The sequence below is a fragment of the Peromyscus californicus genome, unplaced genomic scaffold, assembly GCF_007827085.1.
Source record: "Peromyscus californicus insignis strain IS unplaced genomic scaffold, ASM782708v3 Scaffold_9__1_contigs__length_137607984, whole genome shotgun sequence".
Taxonomy (NCBI): domain Eukaryota; kingdom Metazoa; phylum Chordata; class Mammalia; order Rodentia; family Cricetidae; genus Peromyscus; species Peromyscus californicus.
In genome coordinates this window covers 126,222,449-126,250,271 of record NW_026294617.1, presented here as the reverse complement: position 1 = coordinate 126,250,271, position 27,823 = coordinate 126,222,449, and the positions used below count along the sequence as shown (strand labels likewise).

Here is a 27,823-nt window from a genome sequence, read left to right as displayed (position 1 = left end):
TGTATGGATGCATGAGAACAACCAGTGTCCCAAGTGTGAGGCTTGCTTGCTTTCTGCAACACACAGCCTCTGTCCACAGAAGCAGGTGGGGATGAAGGACTTAAAATTGTTCAAATACTGAGTGCAGTGCTTTGAAATTCTATTGAGCAAACTGTAAGCACATGTAAGCCTACATTAAACCAATGGGAACAAGCCACCTTCATCTCCTGATGGGTTTTTAACTCAATTTTCACACTAGAATATATAATCTTCTATAGGAACAAGGCAGCCTTTCCAGCATAATTTCAAGGTGACTGCATCTTTTATGTAGCATATGTCTAATGCCCTGGGTATAATAACTACCACTGTATAACATGCCTTAAATTTCCATGGGTAATTAATTGATAACAGCTCTGCGGATGTTACATAAACCCTTTATTAAAACATAATCCAATAAAGAGAGATTTAAAATCCAAATTGCTATGAAGGGCAGCCTTTGGGTTTCTCTGTCTCTGATTCGCTTTGTGTTTCTCACTTGGGATCACCAGGTGGTCTGCACATCACCCTCTCCAAGCACGGAGTGGTCAGTCCTAGGGAAAAGAAAGAGACTGGACATCAATCCGAAGTGGAACAATGTCAAATTGAATTGGAAAAGCACAAGCATTTGAGAAGCAGGTCCTGTGGCTAGAGTTAGCCCCTGTGGTTGGGACTCAGAACCTTCTGTGATGGAAAGACAAATGAGCACACTGCACGTCCACACAAGGGGATCGATAGAACCGGAAAAGGAAACTTCGCAAGAAAATCAGGATTAAATGGGAGGTAAGGAATGATGTCTTCAAATACTGGAAATACTCTCCACCCAATGAAGGTTCCTTTCTATTGTTTTGCTAAAGCCCGGCTGTAATTTTGATGTTTCATAAAAATTTAAGTAGAGATTTTCTGTCTCTGGTAGATATAAATCTCCTGGAGGAAAGGCTTTTATATGTAATTCCAATTCTGTGGCAAGAAGAAAACAAAGAACAGGTGAAAATTTTTACTGCAGGTAATTTTGTAAATTATTAAAGAAGAAACCTCCCACCACCAGGCCATAAACATGTTCTCTATCAAAAGCTAAAATAGCAAATCAACAATGCCTTTTGTAGGTATCGTAAGATACGATACTCAAATCCTAAACTGGAAATAAAACTGCCTATAAATATTTACTAGTGAGGTGACTTTGTGGTAATAAATAGCTTTTTCAAGCCAGGGTAGAAAATACCAAAATGCTGAAATGTACCTGATCCTGAATATGTAAAATAAGCTCAATCTTATAAATGCAGCTCACACCCATGGGCATGCTGAGACAGCTGAGAACTGCATTGTTGGGATTTCAAGTTATTTAGGGGCATAAAATAGTTCATTCCAACTCTGCTTTTAAGAAAATAAGGGATTAGACAGATAATGAGTTCATTCACAAAATTTAGGAGATAAATAATATATATTATATACATAATATAAATAATATAATAAATACATATTACTTTCATTCATATATATACATATATATGTGTATACACACACACCACACACACACACACACACACACACACACACATATTACTTTTAAATATGATGTGTGTGCGGCACAAGGAAATTTGGTCCCAGAGCCTGAAACAGTATCTGTGCTTGGCAGTCGCTAATTTCCACCCTTCCAAAGAAAGCAGAAGAAAAGTTGGCATGAAGAAATGTGGCTTGAAAGAAACAGGGAAAAGGCTGGCTGTGTGATTGATTAGTTGGGCCGTGTTCTTATCTTTTGACACAAAAATTCATTGCAGGAGATTGTTTATTTCCCTTGATTTTTAGAGAGCAATAAAAGGAAATGACGTTGGAGGCTCATTTTGTTGCTAGATATAGTTTAATTCTGAGAAAAGTTTCCTTTCGGTCAGGAATCTACAGGCATTTTTTAGCATATGAAGCCATGATGGTGTGCTGATGATAGAAGCCCTTTCATAACTTCCAGGATGGGGACAGAATTCTGAAGAAAGCATTCATTGACAGAAAAAGGCTGAGTGACAGAGCAAAAGACAGTAGCTGAGGCAGGAGGAGAGAGGAGAGCAGGGAAAGAAGCAGGGGAAGCAGCCATGGTGCTGGACGGGAAATGCAGTCTTTCTGTGAGGTACCAAAGGATTATGGGTGTTTTTCAAGGTTAATTTAAGTCTTTGCCAAGGCAACAGAAGTTTAATGTGATCAGTGGCCTGACTCCCATTTTTGGTTATCAGATGATTATGAATATATTTTATGGGTAATTTGTTACGTCCGTCTGTAGCTCGCCATTCTTCATCTGTCCAGCAGCGGAGATTCACAAAGAGTAGAAATGACAAAGAGCTCATTCTGTATGCCCTGCCGCACAGCCCAGAACCAAGCGTATTGCCCTAGCCTAGTCCACCTACAAGTGCAGTGGTTGGCAGTACTCCCTGTGAAACCTGTTGAAGACCTGGCCCCTGGGAGACCCACTGGGGGCTGGCAGTCAGGACAGTTGAAGAGCATGTTACAGCTGCTTCTAGAAGTGACCAGAAATGGGTTCCAGCTCTTGCCAGTCTGTCGGGGACCTCATCCAGTCTCCAGTTATGTTCAGGGTATGGCGATCAGGGAATGTTACCCTCATTCTCCCTCACCATCACCTGCCAGTGTTCAGGTCCTGGGGAAGAAAAGGAAGTCCAGTGAGCTACCCCAGATGACACGCGGATCCAGATAGGGAACACAGCTTAGGAGTAGCTGGGAAGTGTGGCGAGCCTAGAAAGAGAAGTGCTGATCAGTTGCAAGTGTCTCCCCCAGTACTGCCATATGTCTTGATAACCACCACGGTGACTGGCATTAAGACCAGGGAGCCCTACACTGCTCACACAGTGAGTGCACACCTTCTTTATGAGAAGGTCAAACTGTCTGTTTTTTACAATTGGAGTAAGTGGGTGGAAGGAACATAAGAAAGCTCTTAAATGTCTGTCTCCCTTAAATTAGTGGATATTCGTAGAAGAGGGAGATGTGTATGAGAAAAAAATAAAATTTGTCCCACAGTAGCACTTGTCTGAGTGTGGAATTCAGAATTATTAGTGTGGCAAAAAGAACGAGCCAATTGCCCTCCTTACCTTGGAGAAATATAGACATCTCTGCCTTCTCCAGGCTTCCTTTGCAGGATGGACTTCTTGACTCCCTAAGACAGTGACTGTGTTGCAGGAACATTTTCATTTTGACTGGGGAGAAGACAGTCTCTTGCAAATGCGAGGACCTGAGCTTGGATCCTAGAACTCACATTTCAAAAGCCAGGAGTGCTGGTGCATATTTGAATGCACAAATGTGTGAATTTATGTTAGTGTGGCAGAGACAGAAACCCAAGGTCACTGAAAGAATCTATAAACAGATAATTATCCTTTTCTGGAATCTCCCATGCTTCCTTCTTCCCACTTACCACAGGAGTGATTTCCTGTGATTGTGAGTAGTATTTATTTAAGTATACAAATCTCAGTGCTAGGGAGGCAGAAACAGGCAATTTTCTGGGGTTCCAAGGCCAGCCAGCCTAGCCTAATTGGTGAGTTTCAGGCCAATGAGAAACCCTGTCTCAACAATAAGGTGGATGATGTCTCAGAAACGACACCCGAGGTTGATCTCACCTACACACACACACACACACACACACACACACACACACACACACACACACACACACAGAGAGAGAGAGACAGAGACAGAGACAGAGAGAGGAATGTGTAGACACAGACATGAAAAGAAGTATTTGTATTCCCAGTAAATGATGGGGAACACATACAACATTTAATAAAGTAAGTGAATGCATGAATAAGTGAATGAAAATACTGCAAAGAGCTTAGATTTACATACTGTTAGGTTTGTGTGTGAAATTTATCACACACTATGCACGTGACTTCAGTCATTTGTGAAATGCATCTAATAATATCTGCTTTTTTAGGGTCTTGTAAAGCTTAACTAAAATAAATATATCAAGAACCTAGCACATAATAAACAGAAATATAGTTCCTTCCTTCCCCATGAATGGACCAATGTGTGAATTTGTGTTAGTGTGGCAGAGACAAAAATCCAAGGTCACTGGAAGAATCTCTGAACAGATACCTCAGCCTTTTCCAAAATCTCCCAGGCTCCCTTCCTCCCACCTACCACAAGAGTGATTTCCTATGATGTGGGCAGTATTTATGTAATTAGATAAACTCTAGATGGATACTTACTTTTCTGTAGTATTTGAAGTAGTTTGGGATGGAATTTTAAACCAGTCTCTGATGAACTGATAATTTAGCTATTTCCATTCATTTATATCAAAATAATTAATGATTTTAATTTTATGAGAGGAATACATTTTTATGGTTTTAAAATATTTTCTGCAGCCTATTCTATCATGTGTGGATTCTAGAAATGTCCATTACTTGACTGGCTATACTTAGGTTATAAGAAGAAATTATGTGTGTTATAGATGAAGCTAGGAAAGGAGTATTTTAAAAGGAACAATAAAAAAAAGAAACTGATTTTAAAATGTTTCATTGAAGAACTAAAACATGCGAACTATCTGAGAGATTTAATGGCTCATCTCATAGCTACTGAGCAGAAGGAAATCATCTATTCCTATGTGGCCCTGAACACAGAGGAGGAGAGAGACAAAGCTTTGCAACATTTCAAGCATCCTTAGTTTGTGTTTCAGAAGGCAGAAACGACATTCTGTATTGTTTGCCCAAAGTGGGAAATGTGGGGAAATGAACATTTGAATAATGATAATTAATATTAAACTCTTACACTTACAAAGCATCTTTCAACCTAGCATCCTTAGGAGTTTAGTATTTTCCCTGAAGGCTTTGTTCAATGCTCCTCCCATGCAGCTAACTTAGAGCACACTGGCATGGTGAATGAAAGGTATGGTACCACTCACCAGTGAAAGGTTGAGTCAGTGCAACGAGACCAAATATGTGGCTCATTCTAGTAAACTATGGGCTTTTGCCACTTTTAAAAAACACCATTTTTAGGATCTAATGAGTGAAACCCTTTAACTTATTCTCACGGTCATCATGTAGTAAGTTGGACCGACCTTTTCTGTTGCTGTGGTGGGTCAAATTAATTCTTCGTTGTTATGCACAATCTCGGCCTTCTCTTTGTTGGCCTGCTGGGACATATATTAATCATTTTTAATAGCCCATGAGGCATAGTTGTATCCTGTGACAACCAGGTCTCCATTAATTTCCAAATCTTTAGTTTTATGCAGTATGTCCAATAATACATTTCTATATCTGCTATGGAAAGAGGGAGTTGGAGACAACTGGTCAAAACAGCAGTTTGTAAGTCTTCTGTAGGTGAGATGCCTTTGTGTGTTGGAGGAGGTGGGGTGGAGGGCAATGCCCTAAAGTATTTGAGTTAACAATACAGAATATAATATGATCACATCGCAAGAAAATACCAGTAGATTATTCAAAGCATAGCTGACAGTCCAACAACTATGTAACAGATACGATATATGAACAGGTATGCATACATCACATGTCTGATTCGTTCACCAAAACCTGCTTTCAATAAATAGTGGTCTTGCTACATCTAGACATCTCCCTTTCTCTGAAACTTGATGCCTGGCATGAATAATGGTTAATATTTACAAATGGGATATGGTACATATTAACTTTGGGAATGGGAGTAACAGTTTGATTCTTTGGAAACTGACATTTATTAAACATCGCCATACCTGGCAGATGATCTTAGGTAACGGTCACAATGAGAGGTAAGGATTATTTTCAAATTCTTAGATAAGAAACCTGAACTTCTCAGCAGCAAAGGATCTGACTGACTGAATTATGAGCCCAGGGTTATCCAGTTAATAGAGTGAAGACAAGCTGAAATTTTATTTTTCAGTCAAGGAATTTCCTAAAAGAAATATAATCTAAAGGAAATAAAATTTAAAGTGTATTAAAAATGCATGCATGATACATTTATCAAAATACCTTTGATTGCAGATTTGCCTTCCAACAACAATCCTGTAATCCCAAACTGTTAAGGATTATGTTTATCTAATTTTCAATGTGTCCTCTGTGCCTCACCGCATCTGACACTGATCAGGTAAATAAATACATGCAGAGCAAGTGCAGGAAGGAAGCAAAACCATCTTTCATGGGCACACTTGCCACCTCACACATGACGTCACATCTAGATGGTTTATAGGTTGAGTCATGCCTTGATGCTATTCTCTAGGGAGAAATAAAGCCATTTATTAGGATAGGAATACCAGAACAAATCAATCTTCATAAATTATGTGAAATATCATTGCTTTCTTGAGAAGACTGAGCAAGTTTCTGATGGATTGCACACTTGTACAGTTTTGATTTCATGAATTCAGTAGATATTGCCTTGTTAAATAACATAAAGATGAACAAGATACTGGTTTTTCTTCAGTAACGGGGTGACATCATGGAAAGCAATTGAGTGTTGAGATCAGAAACCAGCATGGTGGGCTGGAGAGATGGCTCAGAGGTTAAGAGCACTGCTTGCTCTTCCAAAGGTCCTGAGTTCAATTCCCAGCAACCACATGGTGGCTCACAACCATCTGTAATGAGATCTGGTGCCCTCTTCTGGCCTGCAGGGATATGTGCAGACAGAACACTGTATACTAAATAAATAAATCTTTAAAAAAAAAAAAAAAAAAAAAAGAAACCAGCATGGTGAATCCATGGCCATCCCCTGTTTTCTACTCAGTCATCTTGTTTCACATTTTATCTGGCTAGTTCTCTGTTTTCATGTTTTAGATGTAACTCTTCCTTGTAAGTGGATTGTATAGTACTGACATTTTTCTCTTCTGTGAGAGTTTGTCTAATTAATGTTGGGTTGTTTGAATTGTTCTTCCATGTCTGAGCTTTCCATTTCTCTTCTCTTTTGAGTTGGATGAATCTCCGACCCCTCCTTCCACTCCCCTTTCTACCTTCTTTGGAAATTGTATGCTTTATAACTCTAATAATTCCACGATTTCATAAATATTTTAACATGCACACTTAACTAAATCTAAAGTTTTTCATATTTTGCTCATTGCTCATGCAGTAAAAGGGCTTTAGAGAGCTTAAACTCTTATCAGTTCCTCAACTTTGATGGTTCCTTTTACATGTTTTGAGTAGACTCCTGGGGTACCACAGTCAAAACACTGTTTCTGAGTGTATCTTTGAGGGTGTTTCTGGACAGCTGCAGTTTTTGAACAGATGGACTCAATAAAGTAGGTTGCCCTCTGCCCTAGTGTGGCTGGGCATCATCCTATCCAACGAGGCCTTAACAGAATCAAGGAGGAGAAACAAAACCCATTTCTGCTTCCTGTCTCCCCACTTGAGCCAGGATACCTCATCTTTTCATTTCCCTCTGAACAGTAGTCTGCATCGTCCATTGGCTTCTTTGATTCTTGGGTCCTTGAGTCAGACTGAGTCATACAAGTGTTTAGGAAATGACACATCATCACATTTCTCAGCCTCAATAACCATGCAAGCTAATCTCACATGTTCCATATTATTTATGAATATAATATAGTAAATATAATTACTATAATACAATATAAGAAAGATTCTATTTCTCAAAAGAGTCCTGATCAATACACCAACTTATCTCCTTTTGTTTTAGAATATTTAATACCTTGTTTATTCTTCGATGCCCTTATCTTCAGTTAATCAATTACCCATTATCATGAATTATAAGTATTGCATTATTCTGAGCACCAAGAAACAGAACCTGAAGAAAAGTTTACAAGCAAGAAGTTTACCTATCTGAAGAAAGGTGAGGTAAAGTAGAGAAGATGGATAAGCACTATCGGTTCTCCTCAGGTTCAGAGTACAACCTGTTAGCACCTTAGTTTAAGCCTCATCAAAGGATTTCCAGACTGAGGCGTTATTTACTGTTTTCCCATGATCACTTCCCCAAAACTCCTATTCTTTCTTGGGGACATTGACTACTTTGTACTCTGTACTTAAGGGTTGAGTAAGTGTCACATCCTTCAGGTAGGAAGGTGTAATGTTGTCAGGTGGCCACTGTGTGACTTGGTGAAGTTGATTGATTTGACATCTTGTGTAAGGACAGCCACAGCTGTGCCTGGATTCACAGCCCTGGTCAAGAGGAGTTGAAGAGACACACAAGAAATGCCTAACAAGGGCCTGGAGATGTAGTACAGTGTCCTGGTAATCATCTAGCATGCATGTGGTCCTCAGTTCCACATTTAATCTAACAAAAAGGGGAAATGAAAACGTGCTCACTTCAGGTAGGAGGGAAACTCATTTGGTAATGCACCATCTCTCAGCTGTGAGATGAGTTCAGATTCTCAGCATCCATGTAAAGAAAGGATAGGTATGGAGGCAGATTTGTAATCCTAGAAATAGACAGGATTCAGGGGAAGAGCACATGAATAGAGCTTGCTAGCTAGCCAGCTCCAAACAGTGAAAACTGGCAGGCACCTGCGACATTGCACCTGAGGTTCTGAAGTACACAAATGCAAACACATCTACACCCCCACATGTGCACCTCCCAAAATAACACTCCCACTTATCACACACATAAACACACATATGCATGTATACACACACACACACACACACACACACACACACACACCCTACAGGACTCAATTCAATGTTAGTCTGCAGTTGACAATTTTATGCCATCAGTACTTACATATTTAACAATAGGTGTTCTCAGTTTGTTCTTGACTATTGGATTATTTTCTTCTAAATTTTCCACAGTTGATGAGCAGTGATACTCAGATGGATGAACCATGCTAATCAGATGCAGGGAGTCCAGACACACTTTCAGGAAGAATTTATGGAGATGACAGAGTATTTGCCAAGATACTGTATCATTTCCTTCAGTGAAGATGCACATTAGGCCAAAAACCTCAGTGTTTTTTCAGAGAGCATAACTGTCTTCCCAAACCCAGTTCTTCAAAGTTTGTTTCTTTGTCTCAAGGATATAAAATTTTACACAGCAAGTTATTTTCTCTAAAGATGTGAAACATTGTTTCTCTGTTTCTTGCTTCTGGTTAGTGATATAGAGACATCAACCATCATTTTAATCATCTTTATTCTTTGTAAATGAATCTTCACTTTTCTTTGGCTGTCTTCAAGCTATTCAAACTCCTTAAAAAAATCTCTGTACCTTCTAGTTTCATTTTCAGTTCTCTAGGTGTGCCTTCTTTATAATTACGTCTTTGAAGAATTTTGGAGGCTTTTCATATCTGATTATTGGTATAGCTTCATTGATTCTGAAGTATCCCATCTTTTGTGTGTTTACTGACTCTTTTCTGTTTTCTTATTTTAACCCATTCACAACTTCTGATGAGAAGTTTAGCTTTCAGCTTGACACAGCCTAGCCTGATCTTAGAGGAAAGCTTCATTGATGAACTGTCTAAGTCAAACTGGCTGATAAGCATGCCTGTAAGAGATTGTCTTGATTGTTAATTGGTATAGGAGAGTTAAGCCCATTGTGAGTGGTCACCACTCCCTAGGTAGGTGATTCTAGGCTGGATAAGCTCGAGCCTATGAGCAAGCCATCAACCAGTGTCCCTCCATGGATGCTGCTTCAAGTTCCTGTCTTGACTTCCCTTAAAGATGACTATGACCTGGAAATATGAGCCAAACAAATCCTTTCCTTGTGTAAGTTTCTTTTGGCCAAGTATTTTGTCAGAACAATAGAATGAAATGAGAACAGTTTGTCTCAGTTTTATTTCTGAGTATATTTTCTACATCACGTCGCCTTTAAGGGCATGCCATAGTTTTTAAAAATTTAACTTCTCACTCACTAATTTATTTTCTCAGCAATATTATCCATTCTATTGATTCTTTTTAACTTAAATAATTGTATTTTTCAATTTATATGAGTTCTAGTTTGGTTCTTTTTGCAATATGTTTGTTCGTTCTTGTACCTGAGTGATTACAATGATTTTATTTTCATGCTTTTGAAATTTACACAGATCGATGTTGTTCACTTCACATTCTGTGTATGGCTGTGAGCTTATGAGGTTCTTTTGGGTATATTTTATTTATGTTGTTTTGCCTGATTCTCATTCATAGTATCTTCTCTTTTGATGTATTTTGTGATTTTTTTCCACAGTGGGTGGCATATTTTCCTTATACATTCCATAATATTATCTAGGAACAGACTTAAATTTTAATTCCTATAAAGAAGACTCCTATTTCTTCCGGCACTTACCCTTGACACCACTGACACTGAAACATTATATTCAATGAAATTACCTGCTTTTGAACTTTATATCATATAAAAAACACATATTTAGTCACTCAACTGTCTACGGGCCAGTTGTATTTACTGTCTGGAGGTATTTCTTCTCTCATTAATCTAGAATCAAGATTATGTCTTAAAACATCATTACTGATCATGACTATCATACAGAATGTTTTATTTCTTGGTTTGTCCTAAGGTGGAGTTTTTTCGTATTCATCCAACATAAGTATCTTCTACTAGGCACTATACTTGGGACAACCTTAGATTGAATCAACTGTCCAATAACTCTACTATATCTGTCAAGATGGAACCTAAGACTTCCAAGTTCAACAAAACCTCTCAAGGCAAAAGCCAAGTTTGGATCAAACTTTGCTCGAGGGTCCTATTAGTTTGCTTTTATTTCTATAGACTCCTTAATGCCGTGCTTATACAAAAAAATGTTTAAAATGCTTTCATATTTTATCTAATATCAGGATGACTTAAGTATAGAAAAATATAAGATATATAGGAATCATAACATTTAAATCACTTCTTCCCTCTCATTTTTTTCTGCAAAATTGTCTTTAATTATTTTAATAAACTCTGCTCACTCTAGTACCTTCATTCACTTCTTTATAGATTTCTTCTCTTCCACAGATTAGTCTCTCCTCCTCCTTCTAGTTCCTGCTTTTACTATGTTTTTTCTTTGGGTAAAACAGAACAAAAGTGGAGAGAACAGAATATCAACAGCTTGCACTTGGCAATTGATTTATTAATTTTAATGTAGTTTTAACCTTTTAGCCACTTAGCTTTTATGTATCATTTTCTGTTACATAAAAAATAGGACTTTTCTCCCCTTTTGTTTGCTGACATTTGAAATCTTTTTAATAGGGGACAAATTGCTTTTGGGCATAAATACAACTGAATCTCATTTTCTACAAGTCTATGCTGATGGCAAAGGTAATTTAATATTCTAGCTGTAATAATAGCTGCCTTCCATTGAACATCTGGTATTTACCAGGAAACATGTTATCTGCTTTTCCTTCATGATTTCAAATCTTCACAGCTACCAGGTAAATACTGTTGCTCTTACTTTTATTCTTTTCAGTGAGGAAAAGTAAAGTTCCAAAGGAGGGGCAATTTGAGCTTACACAGTGAGTTAGAGTCTTATGGACTGGTCCCCCAGTCAGTCTTCTTTTTCCACTCTTTCATTTCAGTAGGTAAGACTGCAAATCAGAGTATAAATTTCTCTCCTTGAAGAACTTCTGATGCCTATGGGGAGGATATGACACATAGTTCTAGCTGTGCTTCTTGGAGATTCACTTCTGGTTCCCAGGTGGGGTGGATGTCTTGAAATGGGAACACTGGGACACATATTTTTGTTTACTATACATGTTTCTTCTAATACCCAGAGTCTAATCAATTCTATTTTCAGACTTCCCAATCCAAATTCTACCTGTCTTTCTCAAAGACTCTGAATCATCATTTTGTTTTCTAAGACATTTGCTGTAATTTCAATTTGGGTTGATGACATACATGATCAGACAGTAATTAGATACTTCACTGACATTCTAGAATATAGTCCCAATGCCTCATCTATTTTGAGTTCTAGCAATAAAATATTGGACTATAAAGTGTGCAGCTTGGGCATAGTCTTCTCATTAGTGGAGATATTGCACAATTTCCCTCACAAAATCTGTTTTGGATGGAAGCCAAGATGCTTCAGTCTTCTGCTAAAATCCACATGTTCAGTTCTGAGTAGGTCTGAAGCACTGTTTTTTTAAGCTTAATCTTTGACTGGGATTCCTTTTTCACCCTCCAGGGGAGTGCAGGGGAGGATGCAGTCTCAAAATCCCTAGGTGAGCAGGGTGTTAAATAGGTACATGGGAATGCCAATGAAATGTTTTGAATTCCTAAAACAAACTATTATTAGTGAAGCTACTGTAATTATAAAAGAGTTTATTGTGTTTTATAAAGAACAACTTTAAATAAAGACTAGAAATTGTGTCTAGCATGCAGTTTGCATAAACATAGTCTTAAAAGCTTTGAGTAGCAACATCTGTACATATAAAGCACTGTAAAGTCTCAGTGCCTGTTCTGTAAACCTGTTTAATAATATGTAAGTTGCTTGCCTAGTTTAGCTATTTCCTGTGTTCCAAGCCATAGCTGTACCTAAACGAGAGTTATAGAAGAACATAAGACAGGAAAGGGGACTTGAACCATGGGTGTGGCTCAGTGGTGGAGTACCTGGCTACCATGCAAAAGCCTGGATTTGACACCTGGAACTGCAAAAAGTAGAGAGCTCAGTCCAGTTGTGTTCTTAACAATCCCAGACAGGAGAAACACCAGTATTGCTTCCAGTAGAAGAAATGGCCTCCCAAAACACTAAATTTGGTGCTGCTGGTGTTTTGGTAGCTCAGATGTATGCTAGTCATTCATTACAGAATAATTAATGGTGTGTGTGCTCTGGATTGAGACCTGCAAAGATAGGCCCAGATGCCACCTTCAGAGAAATCTGACCATAAACCACAGAAAAGTGGAGGCAAGAGCCATGTGGTGGTGGTGCATGCCTTTAATCCCAGCACTCAGGAAGCAGAACCAGGCGGATCTCTGTGAGTTTGAGGCCAGCCTGGGCTACAGAGTGAGTTCCAGGAAAGGTACCAATGCTACACACAAAAACCCTGTCTCGAAAAACAAAAAAGGTGGGGTTTGGGGGAGGCAAGTGCCTCACAAAGCTGGGTGCTTTCCTGAGAAGGAGATAGGGACAGCTCCTTTTAGGAGAACTGGGGAAAGATAATTCAGTGACTATGAGTAAATACTGCAGTGCAGCCGAAACGAAGTTCACTGCTTTTTGGATATTGTTTGAATTTGGTACTTATCTTAGCACGAAAGCCATGGTTAATTGTCTTTAGCTTCAGTCTAGTTTGATCCTGTTGCCCTTTCCCTTCGGCCCAGCCTTTCAAAGCAGAGCTCCATCTGCTTAAAGAAGTGAGGGGTCCAGGACACCAGGAGAACACTACCTACAGAATCAACTAAGCAGGCCTGGCTCATAGGGGCTCACAGAGACTGAAGCGGTCTGTACCAGGTCCTCTGAACAGATGTATGGCTGTTCGCTTGGTGGGTTTTTTGTGGGGGGGGGGACTTCTAACAGTGGGAGTGGGGTGTCTCTGACACTTTTGCCTGCTCTTTGGACCCTTTTTCCTCCTATTGGGCTGCCTCACCCAGCCCTGATATGAATGTTTGTGCCTAGTCTTACTGTATCTTGTTATGCCATGTTTGGTGGATATCCCTGGGAGGCCTGCTCTTTTCTGATGGGAAATGGAGGAGGAGTGGATCTGAGGGAGAGGGAGGGGGAACTGGGAGTGGAGGGGGAGGAAACTGCAGCAGGGATATATTGAAAGCCATAAATAAATGGATGGACAAAAAAAAAAAAAGAAAACATATTTATATCTGAAATAAGATTGAAAAAAAAAAGCGAAATGTGATACTACTGACTCAGCAATCCAGCTGCCAGACCAAGGATCCCCAGGATTTGATTTTGGTTCATTATTGGTTATGCTTTGTTTTGTTTCCATGAGGTGGTGCCTTTCACTAATGCAGCATATCCACCTCCAAGGAGCACTGAGGCCTGTAACAAGTGCTCTTCCTTTCCAATCCCCCTCTCAGCTCCATTCAGTTGAGGTACCTTGAAGCCCTCTTGCACAACCACACTTAACTCGAGTAAATTGGTTACTTTCCTCCATTCAAGTGTCTGGCAGGACATACACGAAGCTGGACCTTATGGAAGCCTGTTAAAACGCCTTCTGTAGTGTGAGGCTATTTCAAAGAGGAACTGAAGCCTCTACTTGGAGCACGTTCTCAAGAGAATGTGCTTTTGTGGCCCAGGTGCTTGCTGTCGCTGTCCTTGCAAAGAGGAAGACCACCGGGCTCTTTGTGGCCTGAGAGCTGCACTTCCTCCCTCTTGTCTCCTGGCTACTGACAAGCCTTAGACTAAATGGGCACAGCACCTTATATTTCTGGCTGGGGTAGATATGGAACAGGAAAGGGCATTCCAGGACTCAAGTGAAAGTCCATTGATATTTATTTTCGGAGCATTCTTAAGACAGCCCATGGCTCGCCTCCAGAGTCCATCCGGGTGTCTCCTTTCAGCTAGCGCTTCCTGATTTTTGATGTGGTATTGAGACACAAGCTTTGATGCTCCAAGCTGCTGGCTGTGGAGGAAGCTAAGTGTTTATGGCTTATCGGGTGATGTGTAGAACATACCAAGTCCAGAAACTTTTCACAGAGGATGCACTAGGGATTCCACAGGCTGTGTAACAGCAGAGGACAGGCTGATCTGCTGCAGGAAGAATCCAGGAGTGGGCCCAATTCCATGTGTCTGCACAACATGCTTGGGGACTCAGTAGGCTAGACGTCCAAGACACAGGTGTCTTCAGGGCTTGGCCCCTCTGAATGAACCACACTTGAGAAAGCACCCTTGCTTTTCCCAGGTTCTGGTGGTTTTCTGGGGACTCTGGCATTCCTGGGCTTATAAATGTGACTTTCTAGCCCTCCATCTTCATATGGCTTTTTTCCTATGTGACTTCATGTGGTCTTTTCTCTGTGGAGATATTGGTGGCGACACTGGTCACACTGGATGAACTCCCACTCTAATAACTTCATTTGAATCTGATTAGTTCTATTAAGGCCTTATTACCCAAATTAGACCCAATTCTGCTGTACTGAAGGCTGGAGTTTGACCTTATTTTGGGATGGCTCAGTTTAAACCGTAACAACCTACTAGTATGATTGCTGAGTGTTTGGTTTCTAAGCTGCTTTGGTTCTTCCTATGCTAGCTGAATAACTTTCCTGTGATTATTTTTTAAGTCTTGGGTACTGACCAATTTGGTATAACTTTCTATATCCCATTTTCTGCTTACTTGTGGCCAATCACAAATGGTAGCATTTTTAGTGCAAAGGCCTGTAATTTGTATTGTTAATAATTATCATGATACCTAGAATACAGGGAGTCCTGGCTGAATTCATATCAACAGGAGACAAGGTGAGAAAGAAAATTCTCTACCCATGATTTGAAAATGCTTAGCAATTATAGTGATATTGTATTTAAAATAAGAAAACAGCCCGTTGGTTTATAAAAGAGATGATTTGGTATGTAGGTGGCCAAATGGTACACTTGGTTTTGCCAAAGAGATTTTACAAGGAGTCAGAAAAAAAATCTGAGAAGTGATAGACTTAATTCAAGCCTTTGCAAGTCTCATTTATTGAAGATTTGTACATCAGACAGGGCTGTGGGACAAATGTCTTTTGGATAATGGGGCAGAGGGTCATCAGAGCCTGGGGAAGCTAGCCCTAAAAGTAGACTTTTACTCCTGAGTTGCCCTTTCACTCCAATATTCATCATGAGCATCAGAAATTTTTTTGAGACAGGATTTTACTAGGCAGCTTTATCTCTCCTAGAACATTCAATTCTCCTATCTCAGCTTCAAGATTGCTAGAATTATGGGCATGTGTCACCACACCTGGCTAATCAACCAATACTTGCTTTCTGATGCTCTTCTTAGTTAGCATTAGGATACAAAGGAGATTGCTAATGGATAAACATATGAGGTATAATGAGAACCAATTTTAATGATAAACACTCCAAGACATTTTCATGAAAACATTTACTTGTTTTAAATACTGTGAACATTATAGACAGGCCAAATGATCATTTTAGTTAAAACGAAGGAAAAGATAAGCAAATTTGAATGAGTAGATTAAACTTCATTAGGTTAGAAGCCAATGTCATTTTATACGCTAAATTGAGGCAGAGGCATAAAAGTGAAATCACTTTAAAAAAGAAATTATGGAGGTGAGCACAGTGACGACCATGGGAAGTGACTCATCCTTAAGAAGATGAGAAAGAAGATCAAGTTTGAGCCAGCCTGGACTACATGGCCAGACCCTGTCTCAAAAACAAACAAGCAAGAAAGGAAACTGAGTCAACCCAGCCTTTTCCTTTCTCCTTGAAGCATGTTGTTTCATTCTATAAACAGTGAAATGGAAAGATGATCCTTGGAGAGAGGTTGGCTGTAGACCAAACTAGCAGAAGTCTCCTTAAACTCTGGTTTAAGGATCTAGCATTGACTTTACCACTCCCTGAAGGAGTGACAGAGAGAATGAAAACAGAAAAGAGGGTCTGTTATCCACTGTGGTTTCTGAAGCAAGTGGGAGGAGAACCTCTGAGCACCTGTCTGTAGAGCAGATGCTGGCCATCTTATTGGGAGGGATACTGCTGGCAAATTGTGCCTGTGAACAATTTGTGTTCAATTATAAAACTAAAGTTTGGCAGTTTGGAGAACAGGGGTGGGACAGACCTGACTAAGATTACAGAAATGTCCACTGAGTCTCCATTTCCCCTCCTTGACACCTTACAGCTGACAGAAGGAGGGTCAGTAAAAGCCAATACTGGAAGCAGACGTGTATCTACACAGATATACATGTGTATATCAGACCAGCTTATGGGAAGGGTCTTTTTGGAACATTCAGCCTAGAGAACATAGATTCAGTCTTCTAGGTGAAACTAAGTCTACTTAATGGATTGATCTATTGGCCAATACTATTTTGTCGAGTGTTAAGTGGTGGGAAGTGATTCACAAAAGGGGAGAATAGGCAAGTATGAAACACTATCCACCTGCTATCAGATCCATATCAGTCATGAGGCCATCTGTAAACAAACAGAAGCAACACAGAACAAAACCTGGAAGATGACACAGGAAAGATAAATCCCACAGCAAGCAATGAGAGCAGCAACTAACATTTTACTGGGCTACGAACGGGATAATAGAATTAACAGGTAAGTACATTATGGAAAACATGAGACTTGAAAGGAAGAAGTATAAGGTTGAGGTTGAATTTGGCAGAGGAAGGATGGCCCAGAAAGAGCACTTTGTTGCTTGGTTCTTCCCTGTCAACCTACACATTTCTCCATGTATACACTCTAAGCCCTGTGTATTTCTTTACTAATGAGTTTATTGCATGGAAGAGGCTCACAGCAGCAACCATAAAGATATGCTGATGGATCTTACTTCAGGAAAAGACTTCCCATGCCAATTCTTTAAAAACAGGACTGTTATACAGTCCAGCTATTCCACTCCTGGGTATGTAACCAAAGGACTCTGATTCAAATTCCATAGAGATACTTTCACATCCACATTTACTGCTGCACTATTCACAATAGCTTATAGAACTAATCTAGATGACCATTGGCAGGTGAATGGATAATGATAATATAGCACATATTTGTAATTTTGGAAATTTATTCAGTCATGAACAAAGTTATGTCAACTGCTGGAAGTTGGATGCATCTAGAAATATTGTATTAAGTGAAATAAGCCAGAACCAGACAGAAAAGTGTCACATATCTCTCATTTGTGGTGTCTATATTTTATATAAATGCATAAAATCACACACACACATATCTTGTATGACATGAGGGCAGGAGTCTGACAGTCTGGAGAGGGGAGAGGGCTAGAAGGATGGAGAAGAGGGAGAAAGGGGAGGGTATGGGAATGAATATGGTTAAACGTATATAACCTTGTCTTTATGAAACCCATCACTATGTACAATGACTATATTCCAAGAAAGAAAGAAGAGGAATGATAGAAGAAAAAAGGAAAAAGAAAAAAAGAAAAGAAAGTCTCATTCAACTTTGTGGATAGAATGGAGTCTCAAGGTAGGGCATTGTAGAGAGCTACTTCAGCCTTGTGCCTGCCATACCATGACCTTCCCAGCAAACCCAAACAGTAACAGAGTGTGGTGGGAACTGAGAGGGAGCATATCTGCCATCTTTGTGCTGAGGTCCCCATTGAGTTGGATGACTGTTCCTCAGCTCTATGCTGTGGGCTACCTCCCTCTCTCCTCAGTCTTTCTCCCCGACTTCCTTTTTCCCAGGTAGACCCATCTTCAAAGGTAGCTCTCACACTCTTCCCTTAGTGCCAATGTCTGCTTCCAGGAGGATCAGTCGGCCTCCTTTCAAAGGATTATAGGATTAAATATGGAATTAAGTACAGGGTAAACTCACTAGACCATTCTGTGATGTTTACTTCCAAATTGGGCCTTTCTCATTCTACAAACATCTTGAATTCTAATAAGAGTTTTGGGCTCTGAGGTGTTAGAAGTTCAAGGATGAATAAGGCTGAGCCTCACCTTCCTTGACACACACACACACACACACACACACACACACACACACACACACACACACATACACACACATGCCCGCTTAGTTTGAAACTGAAATGTGAGAGCTAAGCCATGTGTTCAAGGCTGCTCTCCCTGGTGACTGGAGTCTCTTACTTCGAGCTCTAAATCAAAAAAGATTGTAATCTTTCTACATCACTTTTCTGCACTATAACATTTATAGTAAAGCCCATGGCATTAAATGCACCAGTGTTCGCTCTACTCCATTCAGGCTCTTCAAGTTCCTGTAGGGAGTTCTTTAGAACACTAATCCCTAAGGGTGCTTCATGTTAAATATATTAAAACAGGTTTCTCTGCTGGGGTTCAGAGGAGACTTTTATACGCTAAAGTACACTGTGCATTTGCAAGCACAGGTCTGAGGTGTTAACATTTCCAAGCTTACCTGGCTTGGGAATTGCTCTACAGAACACCTTGCAGAGATGCTATTCTACCCAGTAATATCATAGAATGACAGACCCTTTATTATAGCATCCAGGCAACACTTTCTGCTGGTCGCTGGCATTCTGAAGAGGCATTGTAGGGACCTGTTTTTTCATATCAAGAATCTTATGCATAGGAACTTAAGTCTGTTCTTTTAGATTATTAAGCTGGGCAGTGGAGCCTTGCCAAGTTCCATGACCTGCACCCTTCCAGTGACTGTAGAATGTAGAGACCTATGAGCCACTCCTTAAGCAGCTAGGGATAAATGAACATGTGTATGAAAGAATGAAAAGTATTTTGTGGAGCTGGAGAGATGGCTCAGTGGTTAAGAGCACTGGTTGTTCTTCCAGAGGACCTGGGTTCAATTCCCAGCAACCACATGGCAGCTCAAAACTGTCTGTAGTTTTAGTTCCAGGGAATCTGACATGCTTACACCAATGCATATAAAATAAAAAGAAATAAATCATTTAAAAAATGAAAAAAGGTAACTATTTTGCTAGTCTTCTGGTGCTATGTGGAATTAATGGAGAGGTATGTACAAAGGTGGACAAACAAGTAGGTCTGTTTTTGGTGATGTTCAGGGGGAGGGTGTTAGTACTATGTTGCAAACTTCCAGCTCATTCTGAAAGTAGTGATTTACTCACTGAGAATCTTGATGGTTACAAGGGAGCACGTATTTCAAGCCTTACACAAGTAGCAGGCAAAGTAGGAATATTTTGCAATGGGGATGTGGCTTTTGGACGCTCTTGGCAGTTAATGTAGATCCCTCACCTGCAGAATGCACTCAACTTTTGATCATTCTGCGTTGACTGCAGGTACCGTGGTACCATGTCATCTTCTGCTTCATGGGTTTGTTGGCTAGCAGCCTGCCTTTTCTTTTGTAGTCTCAATACTTTGCTGGTGATTTGGGTCTTTGAGGAAGCAGACAATGAGGGTTTAGTGGGCTCTAATGCCTATTCTGTGCCTTTGTTTGCCTTTTTTTTTTCCCAGAGATTGAGCATTTGTGTCTATGGGCATAAGATCGATTGCTGCATTGTGAGGCAGAAATGAAAGGGAACAGGGAGCACTCTTTCTTTCCTTTCCAGCTCTGCCCAGCATTGGCCACAGGCCCCTGGCTCAGCAAAGGGCCAATCGTACAGGTCACATGACCCTAGCATGTGAGTGCAGCCACTGTGATTGCACACTTATCTCTGAGACAAATATATGTATGGGAATTTGTAATGACATTGCTATCTAATTTATTCATATGGCTCTCAAAAAAATTCATATTATGTCCTGATTTGATTTCTAAGAATGATAGAGACGCTCGGAGTGATTTGTTAGGAGACCAGCTTCAGCGCAGGATGAAGGAAGGTGCTCTTTTCTCCAACTACAGTAACTAATCGCTTACGATATAAGACAAAAATAACATATTTTGTAATTAATATTTTAATTTACCAAGATGTGAGATGAATGGTGACTAGACTTCTCTTCCCTGTGGTAATAATGAGCCCAGGCAATTTCAAATGAAGAGCAACCACGAGTTTAATACCTTTGATTAAGAACATGTTTCCACAGTGGCTATTGCCTTCCTATTTACAAGAGGAAAACAAAACTCAGGCTTATTTTATTTTGGAGCTGCAGGGGGTCTTATGGCATCAGAAGAAGAGGAGAAACTATTTAAAGATAATTAAAGGCAATTTGCCTCATCAGCCCTTTCTCGTCTCTCCTCTTCTCCTCATTCTCTTCACAATACATGCTAATTGCCACTTCAGTGACCTGAGGAATTTTTCTCCCTTTTTCCTGAAGTAACGTGCCTGTTTGGCTGTTGCTCACACTTATAATTGACTGGATAAATCAATGCATCGCCATTAGTTCATTTGAAAACAGAGCATGAGTTACTTCCTGTGCTGCTCTGCTGGCTAGTTAGGCTTTAGCTAAGCTCCAGGCAGGGGATGATGGGAGATGTTGGGTCTGGGTACCAGCCATGTCCTAGGTGCATACAATCTCTATCGCAGAACTGGGGCTGGAAGCGGCTCCCAGCTTGCTGTAGGACTTCGCTTACAGTGAGATTAGAACCCAAGCTTTGGTCCACTTAAGGAGGGGGTGAACTGGAGCAGGTCAGATCCCAAACTTTGTTTTAGACTTTGTTCCTTTTTTTCCACGTTTGTCTGTCTATTCTTTTTAAGCTTTCTGTTTCAAGCTTTCATTCCTTCCTTTAATTTGAATGGCCCCTGGCATGCATTTAAACTCATAATCACTTAGGTTGCAAAAACCGAACTTGGCGACTCTCCGAAAAAGCATTGTGAAGAGCCATTCACAGCAGCTTCCCCAGGGACTAAGAAAACTCAGTCACCTCCAGGCAACTTTTAGCTGAAGGTTTAAAATAACAAGACCTAGGGCAGGAGCTGAGCTCCTAAAATGGAAGGTGTTTCAATTCTATGCCACATTTTCAACTCTGATCATTGATAATAAGCTGCATCACTCTCACGGAAAGAGTGACCTCTGGGGAATAGGAGGGACCTGCAAACGTTTGACCTGGGAGTTTGGACAGATTTCTTTAAATCCAGATGAACTGAACAGTATGAACCATAGGGTCACATGCAGAGTAAGTGTGGCAAAACACGATGCTGACTATAAAGACCTGAACTACATGTAACACAGTGCCCGTCAGCTCAGGACAAAGTGACTTTCTGCTAGCTTGTGAAGGGGAAACCCAAGGTAAGTGGGGACAGAGAACAATGGTTTTAAATTAACTATTTGCTAAACAGGCTACAGGATCAGAACAATAAGAAAAACAACTACAGCAATGCCAGATATGTGAGCCTCGGGGAAGCCTGAACTTTGAAAGCCAGGCAGGCTGACACAGCTTTACAACTCCAATGCTGAGGAGGCTAAATCAGAAGGATCAGAGTTCAAAGACAGCCTGAGCTGTACACTGAGAAACTCCAAGTACCCTGAAAAGAAGGTTGGGTCCTACTTCCAGATTTGCTTTCCATACACACATTACCATTTCTAACTCAAGTGCAAGCCTCTTGAATGTGGAAGGCATTCTCTCTCTGTCTCTACCTACCTCTTCCTCTCCATATGTGTATGCATGTGTGGGTATGTGTGACTAGGTTTGTGTACGTGTATGCGTGTGTGTGTGTGTGTGTGTGTGTGTGTGTGTGTGTGACTAGAAATTGGATCTGGATGCAAATACTAGGCAAGTACTCTACAACTCAGCTCCACCCCCAACCAGGATTTTAAGGTTTCTATTTTTGTTTTTATAGCTTTGATTTTTCAGCTTCATTTTGCATGCAGCAGCAGCCAAATATTTTCATTGCATGTGAAGCACGTTTGTTCTAAGTTCTAATTTCAAGAAAAGTTAAAACAGAAGATTCCAAATACAGAAAGATTTTTGGAGCGTTAACACAGATGAGGGGTTGCTGGAATCCTTAGTTGTCCTAGGAGTCAGTCAAACCTCAGGCTGCAAGGGCTGGGATAGCAGGCATGTCTTTTCAACTTGACCAACTTCAAGAGAAGATAAAACTGAACAAATTAGAGTCTATCTGTACACCTCTACCACCCTTCATTCAGTTCCCTGGGAGATGTTGTCTGCCCTGTGAAACATATTTTTTTTTCTCCTAAGAATCTATTTAAATCCTAACTACTGAACAAAGTTCAGCCAGCTTTATTTTGAGGAAATACCCAAGAAACTGGGACTAGTCAGAATTGACAGTGAATTTTTGGGCTGAGAATCCTGGTGCCCTCAGAATGACAAACTGCAAATGAATTGAACAGTGTGTGTCCAGGCTAAGTTTGATGTTTTGTCCATTCCAAATGGGACACATTTTAGAGAAACATATCTTTATGATGAAAGGTAGTCCAGTTCTGAAGATTAGATATTTTCTATCCTTCATGCCCTGCTACTAATGATTTTGCTGTTTACTCAGCCGGATATAGCCACATTGACCATCTTCCTGCCCTTTCAATGTGCTGGGCTTCAGCATACCCACAGCATACATAATCTCAGTGTAGAGTCCTTCCCCTGGAACTCTCCAACTCATTTGGGGTTAATCTGTTCATCTGTCAGTGGACTAGTTAGATACTTCTTGTGTTGTTCTCATATTATAGTATATTGTTCTTTATTGGGTATTAACCATAATTGAAAGTCATCTTTGTATTTCTTGCTTTAATATCAGTCTCTTTCCATAGATGTAGAGTGAAGAAAACAGAGGCTTTTTATTATCTTGTTAACAATTATATAATACTTCTAAACTGTAGCTTGTCCTTGATAAATAGTTGCATGAATGAATATTTAATTAGTATTGAGACTTCGAATATTGGATGAGCACTTAATTGCTTGAGTCAAATAGAGTGGGAGCCACACCTCCATACTGTGAACAAGTAAGTCCTGGGATGCTAAGTGCTAACAATAGAGGAATATAGATGTGAAAAACAGATTGAGTGGTGGGGAGTTTTAGAGACAGAAAGCAAGCAACATTGACTAATATTTAATATTTGGCTAGACAAAAAAGACAAAAACATACAGACAATAAAAGGAGATTGGTGGGCAGAATTATTTTAATGGTATAGTCCCTAGTATCAAATATACCATTGTCAATAATCACTAGTATCAAGTATATCATTCATGGCAACCCAGATCTGTCAGTGAAGCAAAAAGTCTGAGACCTATTGATTCAATATTATCTCTCCACATTTCTCATTCTTTTGGGGGTCTTAGAGATCAAACATCCCCCAGTATTCCACATACTTGTATGTTATGTGTCTACCTCTGGAACATCATAGGTACCCCTGTATCTATAATTACATATATTCATCTGTTTATTTTTTTTCTATTGGGACACAAGCTTCTTATTGACAATGATTTTCTCATCTGTTCATGAAGTTTCATGAGTAACTAACTCAATGCTGAGGATCATTTTCTGAAGAATGTTCAACAAACTGAATTCATTTTCATTAAAAATTCATCTCATTTTAGCAAGCAACTGTGATTCTTTAGAAATGGCTAAATGAATAGACATGAATGGTTTTTTTTTGTTGTTTTCTGACTAATTTTAGTTTTAGATACTTCGGTGGGCTTGTTACAAACATGACTGCAGTTGTTTGAATTTCTGCTATATTTGTGTTATTCTGTAATATAATAAGCATTTCTCATTAAAAAGACAGGATCCCTTTATACAATCTTGGATTGTTGGTTGGCTTTAGAATTTGTTTGAGTTAATAGAATGTGACAGAAACTATAGCACATGATGAGTTCTAAGGATAAAACTTTGAGATTCTGCTCAACCATTCCATGCACATGTCTAGGCGGTCATCTAGCTAAAGTCATTTTAGAAGAGCCAGTTTCCAGCTAAACTAGCAGTGACCACAGAAGCACCGAGTCCAGGTGAAACGGGAAATTCTCAGCTATGTCCAACCCAAACTGCTGACCCACAGCATTGTAAGCTAAAAAAATAAATACTGCTGTAAGCCATCCTGTTTGGGGATTATTATGTAGCAAAAGTTAATTGTCACTCATTAATATGTAACTATCTTTTTCTTTCTATTGAGAAGAGATTCTTCTCTCATATAATACATTCCGACCACAGCTTCCCTTCCCTCTACTCTACCACCTTCACTTCTCCTCACCCCCAGACCCAATCCCCCCTTGCTTCCTCTTCAGACAAGAACAGGCCTCCAAGAGAAAACAGTCAAACAGGACAAAACAAGATACAACAAGACAAGGCAAAGGCCCTCATATCAAGGCTGCGTAAGGCAACCCACTAGGAGGGAAAAAGTCAGTTGAGAGGGTACTTGGCCAAGAATGGTGGTGAGATTTGACCCAAGTACCAGCCCTTTCTTTGGAAGAAGGTTCTTAGGTGGAACTATCTTGGCCATTGTGAATCTGAGACAGTTAACTGGGATGAATTTGGAAAGTAATAAAAGAAGACATCTTCAGAGAACTATCAGTAACTCCTAAATCAGCAGATCCCAGGAGGCATCTTGTGAAGAGTGCAAGTGTCTTCAAAACTGAAGGGACACTTAACAACACTGAAGGCCAGAGTTCAGATCCCAACACTTACGTAAAAAGCCAGCGTAGTCTCTCACATGCCTGTGAACCCAACCCTGAAGGCTGGGGAGACAGGAGGATCATTGGGGCTTGCTGTAGCCAGCCTAGCCATGACGTATGTGCTTTAGGAATAGTGAAAGACCCTGCCAACAAAGGAGCATGGCAGTGCATGACAGAGGAAGACGGCAGACATCTTCCTCTGGCCTCTGTCAGAGGTGTGTGTGTGTGTGTGTGTGTGTGTGTGTGTGTGTGTGTGTGTGTGCAAACACATACATACACACGTGCATATCCACCTCATATACATATATGCTCCTCCCCAACATAGAGGGAACTTCAGAGGACAGATGAACAATACTGGAATGAAGATTAGATGGCTTGATAAGGCATAAGGTAGGCAAGCAATGGCACATGCAGTGGACAGTGAAGTCTGTGTTAGTGACATCCCCAGTCTGTGGATATTTTTTGAGCAAATGCTTATAAGCTCATGGAGTCAAGATTGGGATGGATTTTAGAAGAAGGGAAGGAATCGATGTTCCTTGTAAGAACAAAGACTTAAAGAATAAAGCTTATATTGCAGAGTGAGGAAGTGATTGAATTTGCTTTCCACCTCTGCAACTTTTTGGTTTTAAGAAAGTGAGTGAGCCTCAGGGTCATCAAGAGGAAATTGGCTTGCTATAACCATTCCACACAGAACAACAAATAAGATAATGGGAGGATAACAGTTAGCACATTGCAGAACTTGGGAACAATGGCTCTTATTATGTAGGGTTGGTATTAAAAACTCCAACTGAGTACTCTTTGATGGTGGCCCTCAGGAAGTCATATAGATTTTTAAAATACCCTTGGCTTCTGCTATTCACATCAGCCTCCCCCACTGTCCTCACTCCTCTGAAGAATAGCCTTGTTTACTGCACACAGTGGGAAGCCCTCTTTCTGCTGAAGTTGGGATATTCACTCACCCTGTGTATCAGGGTGATGATGCAGCTTTTCTGTTTGGGGATGTCCCCACTTTTGTATTCCTGTTATGAGCTCTAGGCCATTGGATAGTAAAGGCAAGTTAGAGAACAGGTGTGTTCAGTGCCATTTCGCTTTCTGGTCTTTTGGAATTAAGAATTAAAATTTAAAAAAAAAAAAAAGAGGCCAAGAAGGCAGACTCTATTTCAAATCTACTCTGTACTTTCCTTCTGTATACACTCAGCAGCACCACAGATCTCTCCTGTTGAGTCATGGCAGCCATTGTTTCAAGGAGAGGCATCACCCAGACAAGAACAAAGGATGAAATATTCATGTTTTGAAATCCAAAATTTGTTCTTGAAGCTAATTTCAGAGACAATTGTAGTGAAAAGCCAGGTTTTCACTTTGCAGTCCCTAGGCTTCTTGAAAGAGAAACTAGAAGCTTACCTTTAAATATTAACCAGTTCCTTAAAATATTGAGAAGTTTGGGGATTTGAGAATGAAAGATATACTACAAACCACTGAAGAGAGAATATGTAGGTATTGAGAGGGCCGGGGAGCCAGACTAGAGCTTTCACAAGTTTCTAATAGCCCTGCCAGGAACCAGGCCTTAGTCTCAGTTTACCGGAACTGGCTGGAACTGAGCAAGTGGTTCTCAGGAAGACCACAACTCAGGGGCAGCCAATCAGCAGGTGCCCCACAGCCTTCTGCTGACTCAGCACCCCCTCTCCCCCCTCAAGCCCCCAGCCTTCTGCTAGCTAAAGATAGCTTTTCTTACCTTCCCGTCGACAAGCCCCAACCACCACAGTCTCCAGTCAGTCAGCTCCCAGGCTAATCTTTCCTCCACCAATCAGCACCAATCATGCACCCTCCTCCATGGAATTCCCCTAACTCTTATTACAAGGAGCTTGAAACTTCCCTTCAGGGTTGCTATTTGTCACCCCAATCCGTGGGAAACAATAAATGCTCTTGTTAAATTGCATACGTGACTGTTGGTCTTTCTTGGGGTCTTCTCTTGGACCCTAACAATTGGTGCATTGGCCGGGAAGCCCCCTTAAGACCCCCTGACATGTGAGCATTGAAAACCCGGCTGGCCAGTAAGTGTTAGTGTGAGTGCTCTTTGTCTTGGTCTGTCATTGTTCTGACTGACTGTCACTGTTCTGTTCCATCTTCTGTATTTCTGCTCCTTGTTCTGTGTTTCTTCCTCGTGGAAGCTTGAGCTAACTAAATCCGGAGGCCGAGGTTTGCCTGACTATGCTAAAGGCACCTTTGCCTGTGGGCCGGGAGTCATCCCGGACTCACTTGAGAGGGACTGGGTCCCTTCGGTTGAATTGGGGTAGAGGGTCCCCCTGGTTGAACTGGGACAGAGGGTCCCTTTGTTTGAGTGGGAACATAGTTCACTTCTGTTGCAAAACAGAACTCCCCAGGGAGACAAAACCCTTCTTGGTTTCTTTTTTTGTGCACCATATTGGTACATTGTGGTCTCTGTTGAGTCCTTTTGTTTTTTTGTCTGCTCACTATGTAACACTTGAGTCACTTCCTATATTTGCTAAGCTGTGGTGGCCGTGTTGTGTAGCTGGAGCTTTCCTGCCTGGCCCACAGTCAGGACAAATCTCTCTCACCCGCCAGTCCCAAGCCGCTCAAACCCGATCAAGTAAACATAGAGACTTATATTGGTTACAAACTGTATGGCCGTGGCAGGCTTCTTGCTAACTGTTCTTACAGCTTAAATTAATCCATTTCTATAAATCTATACCTTGCCACGTGGCTTGTGGCTTACCGGTACTTTACATCTTCCTTGTCCTGATGGCGGCTGGCAGTGTCCCCTCTTCAGCCTTCCACTTCCCAGCTCTATTCTCCTCCTTGTCCCGCCTATACTTCCTGCCTAGCCAATGGCCAATCAGTGATTTATTTATTGACCAATCAGCAACACATTTGACATACAGACCATCCCACAGCAGTGTTGTGATGGCT

General features: G+C 40.5%; 1 long non-coding RNA gene across 1 annotated transcript; it reads right to left on the bottom strand.

The window, feature by feature from the left end:
• Positions 1–393: 393 nt before the first annotated feature.
• LOC128106380 (uncharacterized) lies at positions 394–27,801 on the bottom strand. Its single transcript, XR_008216679.1, has 3 exons — positions 27,630–27,801; positions 8,656–14,800; positions 394–569 (listed from the first exon to the last, which is right to left on the bottom strand). It is a non-coding gene; the product is annotated as an uncharacterized LOC128106380 (long non-coding RNA).
• Between the last annotated feature and the right edge of the window lie 22 nt (positions 27,802–27,823).